Source organism: Dasypus novemcinctus, chromosome X, assembly GCF_030445035.2.
Source record: "Dasypus novemcinctus isolate mDasNov1 chromosome X, mDasNov1.1.hap2, whole genome shotgun sequence".
Classification (NCBI taxonomy): Eukaryota; Metazoa; Chordata; class Mammalia; order Cingulata; family Dasypodidae; genus Dasypus; species Dasypus novemcinctus.
Window position 1 is genome coordinate 93,794,590 of NC_080704.1, and position 11,729 is coordinate 93,806,318.

General features: G+C 37.1%; 1 non-coding gene across 1 annotated transcript; it reads left to right on the forward strand.

Moving 5' to 3' along the window:
- Positions 1-224: 224 nt before the first annotated feature.
- LOC111765852 (U6 spliceosomal RNA) lies at positions 225-331 on the forward strand. The gene has a single exon (XR_002798076.1). It is a non-coding gene; the product is annotated as a U6 spliceosomal RNA (small nuclear RNA).
- The last annotated feature ends 11,398 nt before the right edge of the window (positions 332-11,729 follow it).

The window sequence follows — 11,729 nt, forward strand, 5'->3', positions numbered from 1 at the left end:
ATGGATAGGAAGATTAAAGATCAATAAGATATCTATCCTATTCAAACTGATTTACAGATTTAATGCAATCCCAATAAAAATTACCACAGCATTTTTTACTGAATTGGAAATTCTAACTATGAAATTTACTTGGAAGGGCAAGGGGTGCTGAATAGCCAAAGACATATTGAAAAAGAAAAAGGAAATTGGAGGAATCACACTATCCGACATTAAAAGATACTGCAGTGCTTGCTTCGGCAGCACATATACTAAAATTGGAACCATACAGGGAAGATTAGCATGGCCCCTGTGCAAGGATGACACGCAAATTCGTGAAGTGTTCCATATTTTTGAGACTGATGGGGAAAGTATGATGAGTTTGATTTTTATATCAAATCAGCAGGCATGGAGAAATAAATATCTTTTAGAAGTGTTAAAATAAATATTCCTACTGTATATTTAAAATACAAAAAAAAAGATACTACAAAGCTACAGTGGTCAAAATTGCATGGTATTTGCACAATGTTAAGCATACTGATCAATGGAACTTAACTCAGAGTCCTGATACAGATCATTGAATATACCACTAGGTGATATTAGACAAAGCCACCAAGCTCACTCAACTGGGAGAGAATGCTTGCTTCAAAAATGTTTCTTGGAGAACTGGATATCTATATACAATGATCGGGAGAGTATTGCCAGCTCATGCCCTATACAAAAATTACTCAAGATGGATTAAAGATCTTAATATTAGAGGCAAGACCATAAATCACCTGGAAGATAATGTAGGGAAGCATCTACAAGATCTTGTAGTAGAAAATTGTTTCAGAAACTTTACATACAAAGAACAAGCAACAAAATAAAAAAATAGATAAATGAGAACTCCTCAAAATAAAAACTTTTGCACATCAAAGACTTTGTCCAGAAAATGAAAAGGCAGTCTTCTCAATGGGAGAAAATATTTGGTAAACATCTATCTGATAGGGGCCTAATATCCATCATATATAAAGAAATCCTACGCCTTGAAAATAAAAACACAAACAACCTATTTTAAAAATTGGCGAGTGATTTGAATAGACACTTCCCAAAAGAAGAAAAACAGTTGCCTAAAAAGGACATGAAAAGATGCTCAACATCATTAGCTAATAGAAGCATGCAATTTGAAACTTCATATATCAATGAGATATTATCATACACCAATTTTACCAGTTGCTATTAAAAAAAAACAGAGAACTACTAGTGTTACAGAGGATGTGGAGGAAAAACAACACTTATTCAATGTAGAATGATGCAGCCATTGTGGAGGATGTTTGGCAGATCCTCACAAAGCTAAATATAGAAATGTCATGTGATCCATCAATACCAATGCTGGGTATATACCCAGAAGAATTTAAAGCAGTAATGTAAACAGATATATACACACCAATGTTGACAGCAACATTATTCACTTTTGCCAAAGGTTCGAAGCAACCCAAATGTCCATTAACATATTAATGGCTAAGCAAATTGAGGTATATACCTACAATGGAATATTACACAGCTGTGAGAAGTAAGGCATTGTTAACACACGCGATAACATGTATGAATCTAGGAGAGCTCTCTTAAGTGAAGTAAGACAGGCACTGAGGGACAAATATTACATGACCTCACTGATATGAATTAAGAAAAATTTCCTTCAAAGGAGTGAAGCCTGGTTGTTGCCATGGGTCCTGAGGGGAGGGGGAGGGAAGAGTGGAATCGATGGAAAAGGGGGAACTTTGGGGACAATGGGAGTGTTCTACATGATCTTGCTATGATGGATACAGGTCACGTTAAATTTCATCAAAATATACAGAAGTATATAATCCAAAATGTAAACCATAATGTAAACCATTGACTATGGTTAGTAACTATGTTTCAATACTTGAACATCAATTGTAACAAATGTTCTATCCACATATGCAATGTTATTAAAAGGGGACGAGGGAAAAGGGGGAGGATGTTGGGTATATGGGAGCCCCCTGTATTCAGTAGATGCCTTTTTTGTAACCTAAAATTTCTTCAAAGACAAAATGAGAAAACTAAAACAATGGGGGAATAAATGGGAAAAAAATGTCACTCTACATACAAGACAACAGGTCATACAATGAAAAAGGCAAAATATGAAAAAAAACTTCTAAAATATTTTTCTAGTTATTATCCCCCCAAATTTTAAATTTTTATCTTTTTACTTTTTTGTATTTTATTTATTTTTAACACCATGAATACAATTTCATTTTCTTATTAATTGACTTTTGTTATTTTATTGGCTTCATTTTTTAAGAGGTTTTGGATCACAGAAGGGTTACAACTGTGGCAGGGAAGGACCATTTGTATAGGGTGCCAGTGATGGGGATACATGGGAGGAAGTTCACCTAGGCTTAAATATAAGGAATAAAAATATGTTCAGATGTATATCGAGCATTGTCAAGGTGGGTGAATATTCACACAATAACCAAAAGATTATCAAATTCCCAACTTGGGAAATCTCTGCCACATTCTCTAATGGATCAGTGGGAATTCCCTGAGTACAGGGGCAATAACTAGTGAAGGAGGATGGTCAATTGATGGGTCTTTGATATTGATGACTGTGCTTATGAACCTTTACTTTTTAAATTGAAACTTAGCCTAGTATTATAGAGTTCCTAAGAGTTACCTCCTGAGACCCTCTTTGTTGCTCAAATGTGACCTCTCTCTAAACCGAATGCATCAAATAAATGCATTTCCTTCCCCACAGTATAGGACATGGCTCCTGGGAATGAGCCTCCCTGGCATCGATGGATTATAACAAAGCATCAACTAGCAATGCAACTGGAAAAAGTCCTTGACCAAAAACGGGAAAATGTAAAGACAAATTAGTTTATATGGTTAAGAGAATTCAAAGTGAGTCAGAAGGTCATCCCATAGGTTACAATTATGTACATCTCAGCAGAATCTCATTGACTGCCAAAGTAGATACCACGCTCAAAGAGCAGGACTCCTGAGGACTGTGGAGTTATCCAAACACTATATAGGAAGGGCAGATAGTTCAGGAGTTTGGTGCCTTACCAGTGGGCCTTACTTTGGAATTTATGCTCCCCATTGTGACAGAGTTGGACTCAGTTTTGGTTTCCCTAAACATGGCTCTTTTATCCTTCTAGTTGAACCTGTAATTAATACTAGAGTTGGTAGGTGTATGTCCAAGAGACTTAAATCTTTGGGTTGTCCATGTGCCAGCTGGACCCTGAATCACAACAGACTTGCAACACCTACTCTCCAGTTCATTGTTCTCACCCAGGAGAACCAACAAGGAGGTGATAATGAATAATGACCATACCAAGGAACTGAAAGTGTCTAGAACTGCAAGCAAGAGAGTTCCATCCATCAGCCCTAGGAGAGTAAAGGCCCCTGTCAATTAGAGTTGGAGTGGACATCACCATCCTAGAATCCTTAGGATTAGGGAATGAACTATGGACTAAAGTAGACTTACAGGTATATTACTGTAGACTTATTGTGAGTCCTGCAATGGAAGAAATTATATCATTGATGTGGAGATGGTGGCCATTGGAGGTTCTGGGTGTAGAGAGAGGGGAAAAAAGGTGCAAATTAAGGGCATTTTCAGGACTTGGGAATTTTGCTGAACGATATTGCAATGACAGATACAGGCCATTATATATCCTGCCAAAACCTACAGAGTTGATTGGGAGAGAGTGTATACTACATTGTAAACTGTAATCCATGCTTATGGACAATGCTGCAAAATGTGTTCATCAATTGCAATGAATATGCTACACTAATGAGGGATGATGTTAACACGGGAATGTTTGAGAGATATGGGGAGCAAGGTTTGTGGGAATCCTCTATAATTTTTATGTAACATTTATGTAATCTAAGTATCTTTAAAAAAATTAAAATTAAAAATAATAAAATTGAGCATATGCTCAGAGTTAGTGTGGAAGATAGGTTTATTGGAGACAGAAATGTAGTAGAGGGTTGTGCACCAATGCCCATATGGGCAAAATATTCGCCCAGGTGGAAGGGTGTAGTTCTTCAGTGGATGGGTATGACCATGTTGCAGTGATGCTATTGGGTTCATTGGTGCTGGTCTTTGAGGGGGGTAGGGTGGAGGGTTTGTGTTGGACTATCCATGGAACTGGTGAGAGGGTCAGGTGAAGGATCAGATGAACTCTGTAGATTTGCAGGTCTGTGGTTAAAACTACAGTTTTAGGTATGTTATTTTGACAAATATGGAATGGAGGAGTACTGTTGTAGGTTGTTGGATGTGTGTAAGGCCATACAGAAGAGGATGCACCTGGGGCACACTTCTGTGGAATATGTAATTGTTCATCTTGTCATAGTGGGTTGTATCAGTGGGTGGAGACCCACAGAGTAAACAGGAATATATTGAACTACCGACCTGGGGCATCATGCTATGGTCTCAAAAGTGAGGCAAGAATCTCTTGAGACCATAGGGAGTGCCTAATAAAAGAAAACAGACCAATATGTCAAGCCCTCAATATTACTGCAACTATGAATCTTGTTCTTCAAAAAATGTAACTTAGTGGTTACCGTAGTTCCCAAGGGAAGGGGGAAGGAAAAATAGAAGTAACATAGGGCATTTTGGGGACTTTGGAATTGTCCTGCATGGTCTTGCAATAATGGGTGCAGGCTATTTCTATTTCATCAAAATTTATAAAAGTGCACAGTCAAAAATGTAAGCCATAATGTAAACCATTGACCATGGTTAATAGCAATGCTTCAGTGTTTGCATATCAATTGTAACAAATAAACCATCCACATGTAAAATATTATTAATATACGAGAGGGAAAAGGGAGAAGGAGTTGGGTGTATGGGAATCCCCTGTGTTCTTTACATGACTTTTCAGTAACCTGAAGCTTCTTTGAAGAAAGAATGAAAAAAGAAGAGACACTGGGGTATGTATGGAAGAAAATGTCTCTGTACCTACAAGACAAAAGATCTTACAGTGATGAAAGACATAACGTCAAATTTTTTTATTACTTAAATTTAAATTTTTTTTGGTTTTATGTTATTTTTAAAATTATCATTATTATTTCATTTTATTATCAATTTTATTTGGTTATTACCTTGATTTCATCTTTGGAGAAGTTTTGGATCTTAGAAGAGTCACAGCTGTGGTGAGAGGATCACTGTTGTGAGGTGTCAGTGATGGGGATGGGGGGGATCATCTCGGGCAAGCCTCTAAGGCATATGAATGTGATCAAATGTTCTTAGAGTATTGTCATGGTGGGTGAAGATCCACACAATAACCAAAAGAATATTTAATTCCCTTCCTGGGAAGTTCTGCTACATTCTGTAATGGGAAAGCAAGAATCTCCTGAGTACAGGATCTATGCCTAGTGAAAGAGGATGGATCATTGTGTCTGGCTTTTGATACTGATGCATATACTTATGAATCTTGTCTTTTGAAATTGAAACTTAGCCTAGTATTATATGTTGCCTAAGAGTTACATCCTGAGGGCCTCCTTATTGCTCAAATGTGGCCTTCCTCTAAGCCAAGCTCAGCATATAAATATACTACCTTCTCCCAGGTGTGAGACATGGCTTCCAGGGATGATCCTCCTTCGCACTGAGGGATTATTACCAAGTGCCAAGTAGCCATGCACCTGGGAAAGGATCTTGACCATAAAGGGGAAATTGTAAAGAAAAATTGTAAAGAAAAATTAGTTTTTATGGCTAAAGGACTTCAAAGAGAGTCATGAGGTCATTTCAGAGGTTACACTTATCCTTCAGTTCTCAGCAGTATTTCATTGACTGTCAAAGTAAATATTGCCTCAAATAGGGGAGACATCTAGAAACTATAGGCAGGGCAGACAGATCTGGAGTTTGGTACCCTGCTAGTGAGCCCTACTTGGGAGTTTATGCTCCCCTGGGTAATAGAATTGGACTCAGTTGTGGTTTCCCTAGACATGGCTTTTCTTCCCCTTCTATTTTAACCTAGAGTTAATACTATATTGATACGTGTATGCCCAAGAGACTAAAATCTTTGGTCTGTCCATGTGCCCTGAATCTCAGGTGTGTGTACAGAAGTCACATCTGAGTCCAACTCTGTCACACTCAGGTGCACAAATTCCAAAGTATGGGCCACTAGAAAGACACCAAACTCCAGAGCTATCTGCCATGGCTGTAGGACCTGGGTGTCTACAGAACCCTCAGGAACCCCACTATTTGGGGTAGTAACTACTTTGGTTGTCTGTGTGATCCTGCTGAGATGTGCGTAAGTGATACCTTTTTGATGACCTCCCAACTCACTTTGAAGTCTTTTAGCTATATAAACTCATTTGCCTTTACTTTTCCCCCTTGCATCAATGTCAAAGATGGTACTATATAATGCTAGGTGTCAATAATAGGGGGTTATGGGATTTTTTCTTTTGGATTAAGTCAAATGTTCAAAAATTTACTGAGGCAATGACTGCCTACCTCCATGATTAAATTGAGAGCCACTGAGTGTACAAATGGATAGATTGTTCAAGGCATGGGACCGTGTAGCACAGTGAACCTTGTGGAGAATGATGAACTCTGGTTAACACTACAAATATTAGAGCATTCCCTCATGAGGTATAACAAATGTAGAGTACTAATACATTATTTTAATAATAAAGATTGGTATGAAGAAAAGATACCAAATGTTAGCTCTAGAGCACAGTTTGTACTAATACTTTTATGATGTTATTTCTTAATCTGTAACAAATATTCTACAACAATACAAGGTGTTGGTGGAGGGGTGATGTATTGAAACTCCGCATGTTATGCATGATTGTTTTGAAAGCTCACTTCTCTAATAAAAATATATTCATATTTTTAAAAAAGAATAAATATAAGTCAGAAAACTTACCTCACAACTGGAAGATCTAGAAAAAGAAAAGCAAATGAAACACAAAGTGAGCAAAGTGAGTTAATAGTATTAGAGCAAAGGTAAGTGGAATAGAAAAAATATTAGAATCAATGAATCCAAAAGTCAGTTCTTTGAAGAGATCAATAAAATAACAAACCTTAGCTAGATTGGCAAAGAAAAAAAGAAGAAGCAAACAAATAAAATCAGAATGTTAAGGGGGTTATTACTACTGACCCCACCAAAATAAGAATGATTATAGGAGTATATTATGAAAAATTGTATGCCAACATCAGGTTGTCTAATCCAGAGATAGATGAAACATGAGTTCCTAGAAGCATAAAATATCTACACTGAACCAAAAAGAAAGAGAAAATCTCAATGGACTACGAACAAACAGAGAGATTGAATCAGTAATCAAAAACCTGCTGACAAAGAAAAGTCCAGGACCAGATGTTTGCACTCATGAATTAAGTATATCATTCAAAGAATAATTAAGAAAAACCTACTCAAACTTTTGAAAATATTGAAGAGGCCAGAACATTTCCTAACATCCTATGAGACCAACATCACCCAAATACAAAAGCAAGATAAGGATGACAGAAGAAATGAAAATTGCAGACCAATATCCCCTATGAATATAAGCTAAACATAGATGCAAAGATACCTTGACAAAATGCAAATTAACTGAATCCAAAATCATAATAATAGAAATTTACACCCAGATCAAGTGGGACTTACCATAGCAATTAAAGTTCATTCAACAAAAGAAAAATCAATGAATGTCATAGACCACATTTACAGAATGAAGTGGAAAAAACAAATGATCATCTATATCAGCACAGAAAAGTCATCTAACAAAATCTAGCACCCCTTCTTGATAAAAAGAATTCAGAAAACTGGGAATAGATGGAAAATTCCTTAAAATGAAAAATGGTATACATGAACAACCCACAGCTAACATCATAATAAATGGGGCAAGCCTGAAAACTTTCTCTCTAAGATCAGGATGTTCACTGTCACGAATATTATTTAACTCTGTACCAGAAATTTTTGGTGGAGAAATTAGTCCAGAAAAGAAATAAAAAGCTTCCAAATCAGAAAGGGAGAAGTAAACATTTCCCTATTTACAGAAGACATGATATATAGCAAATCCTGAAAAATTCTCAACAAAGCTCCTAGACCTAATAATATCAGCAATTTGGTGGGCTACAAGATCAATATAAGAAAATCAGTGATGTTTCTATACACTAACAATGATTAATCTGAAAAGGAAATCAAGAAAAAACTCCATTTACTATAGTAACTAAAATAATCAAATATATAGGAATAAATTTAACCAAGGATGTAAAGGACTTATATACAGAATAAGTTGAAACATTTCTGAAAGAAATTTAAGAAGACCTAAATAAATTAAGGTCATTCCATGATTGGGGATTTGAAAACTAAATATTATAAATATGTCAGTTCTACCCAAAGTGATTTACTGATTCAATGCAATCCCAATCAAAATTCCAATGGCTTTATTTGCAAAAATGATAAAGCCAATTATCAAATTTATATGGAAGTGTAAATGGTCCCAAATAGTTAAAAATCATCTGGAGAGAGAACAAAGTTGGAAGACTCACTTTCCCAACTTTAAAACTTACAACACAGCTACAGTGATCAAAATAATGTGGTAGATATATAGACAAATGAAATTGAACTGAGAGTTCAGAAATAAAGCTTCACATTTATGGCCAGTTGATTTTTTTTCAGAGAGAAAGTATTTTATTGGTTGCACAAGCAAGGGACAATGGTGGCCGTATGGTCCAAAAACTACCTCCCTGATCTGCTGAAATTCTAAGATTTTTAAACATGTGGGGGCCAATGAATAATTGGGGTGGAGCTGAACACAGGTTCCTTCATAAATAAACATTAAGGGGCTGAACAGAATGGGCAGGGATCAGGTAGCAAACCAGGGTCAGCCACAAGGATTTGGTATAGGTCAGTTTCAAGGTCTTTAACATGGGTGCTAAACAGAGGTAGGTGAAGTGGTTATCATCCAATATTAAGTATACACAAGGGTAAGTATAATCTAGAATTACTATCACAAAAGTAAGCATACACCAGGGTGAGGTTAAGTCTAGAGTAACCATAAACAGGGTTGAGACCACTCTAGCCAATTTCAGGTATTAAAATTTTGCTAATTTATAATATAAAGGCATCTATATAATGCTTTAATAATCATAATTATTTTTAAATTCTTAATCCTTGGTTACAACTTCTCCCTCACTTAAAAAAAATTCCCAATCTTGGGGATAATCTGGATGTCAGGTCTTTATGGCTTCTTCATGCTGAAAAGGGGCATCAACATTATGGAGAAGAAAGGAAGGTAGTTGTCATTTTGGTCTCTCATCTGGTATAGGACTACTTCAGAGACTTTTTGAAAAACAAACAATACATAAATTAAGAATTATAGGCTTAAATAACCATGTTACATTGGGGAAATGATTTTATAACTTTTCTTAGATATAGTTCAGAGTATCTTTTTTTCATTACTCAGTATCCTCATTTAATAATTAGCATTAATTGTAATACCATGTCACACAGTTGTGAACTTTTAAGTTTTATGTTTTTGAAGTTATTAGGACAGTACTTAGCACAATGATGTGTGCTCAGTAACTGCGCTTTTTCTACTGTGACTTTTTTGTACTACCTGGCTGAAAGCTACTTAAGAGAAACCTTAAGAATGACCTCTCAACTCTATTTGAAATATTTTAGTCATTAAAACTTTATTCTGTCCTGTTCCTTTTCCCCCTTTTGGTCTAAGTCCATGTTGTCAGGAAGGCCTATCACTGAGAGTTGTCAAATCCTGCATTGCCAGGAAAAATCTCTGGAAATCAATTCCCATGTTGTCAGGGAGAATTATCACAGGAAGTTCTGTCCCATGTTTGGGGGGTAGTGAGAGTTTGGCTTAGAAAGGCAGGCCACATTTGAGTAACAAAGGGGTTCTTTAGAGGTGACTCTTAGCATTATATATAGCATTAACTATATTTAGGTCCCGCTTTGTCATTACAGAAATAAGTTTCATGAGTGCCAGCCTCAAGATCGAGGGCTAAACTTATTAGCACATTTCTTTTTCAAAGGTTAACCTTGCATAGTCCTACCATTGCAATAAATTGGGAGCTCCTATTGTTTGAGAGCGCAGTATGAATTTCCATGATGAAGAAGTTTAATATTTCTACCTTTTTCCCAGTCCTTAAGGGAACTTTGCAAATACTTTTCTATCTTATGCATAAAACACTTTGAAATTTGCCAGGGTATCACAACTCTGTAAAAACAGCACAATCTCATTCACTATTTTAGAGGTTCCATGTTTGCAATGCCATTTAAATAAGCTGACTAGTATCAGGTTAAATTAGATAGTACTACAGAAAAATTTACAGAATTTTCTTGACAAAATAAATTTCTCCTTTCTGGTCCTCATAGTTCTTAAAGTTTTAAAATACTGATAATATACATTTTTCCTTGTATCTTGATTCTCCCTAATCTTTAGATTGGCCCCTTTTGCCTTTTATTAGATTTATTATTTTATTTATTCCCCACTCCCCTGATGCTTGCTTGATGTCTGCTCTCTGTGTCCATTTGCTGCTTGTTCTTCTGTGTCTGCTTGTTGCCCTTTGTTGCATCACCTTGTTGCACCAGCTCTCTGTGGGTATGGGCCATCAGCTCTCATGGGCTTAGACTGTCACCTCTCATGGGTGCAGGCCACCAGTTCTCTGTGTGCATGGGCCTTCAGCTCTCCACAGGCATGGGCCATCAGCTTTCTGCAGGCATGGGCTGTCAGTTCTCCATTGGTGTGGGTCAGATTGCCTTCACAAGGAGGTCCTGGGAAGTGAACCCAGGGCATCCCATATGGTAGAGCCCAATCAGTTGAGCCACATCTACTTCCTCCCATTTACTTTTTAATTGAAGTCTGATCCTTTTAGCTTATTTTTTTTCATATTAACCACATTCTTTTTATTTTATTTTTCTTTTAAATGTTACATTCAAAAAATATGAGGTCCCCATATACCCCTCATCCCCCTACCCCACTCCTCCCACATCAACAACCTCTTTCATCATCATGGCATATTCATTGCACATGGTGAATACATTTTGGAGCACTGCTGCACCACATGGAAAGTGGTATACATTGTAGTCTACATTCTCCCCTGGTCCATCCAGTGGGTAATGGAAAGACACACAATGTTGAGCATCTGTCCCTGCACTACCACCCAGGACAACTCCAAGTCCTGAAAATGCCCCCTCTTCTTCTTCTTCCTATCCTATCTCTTCTTCCCTCTCCCTAACATCAGCAGTTACCATAGCCGCTTTCTCCACATCAATATTAGAATTTTATCCATTACTAATCACAATAGTTCCCTGAAGAACAGCAGTAAGTCCACTCTAATCCAAACTCTATTCATCCATCTTATGGACCCTGGGATGCTTATGTCCAGTCCCCCTCTATATCAAGAGGGGGTTTAGATTGAACATGGATGATGGATGTAATTCTCCTGCTTAAAGTTGTAGGCACTCTTGGCTCACTGGTGTGGTGGTTGATCTTCTTCACCTCCCTGTTGGCTGGTCAGGGTAAGTCCAATAAGACAGAGAGTAGGAGTTGCAAGTCTGCTGAGGCTCAGAGTTGGGCTGTCACATGGACAGTCCAGAGATTTAGGTCTCCTGAGTATACAACAACCCCATTGCTAACTATAGGTCCGGTAAAAGTAACAGAAGAAGCATGTGTAGAAAGGTCATAACTGAGTACATCTCCATCACACTCAGGAACACAAATTCCAATGTAGGACCACACTGACATGACCTTGAACTCCAGAGTCAGCTGCCATGACTGTAGAA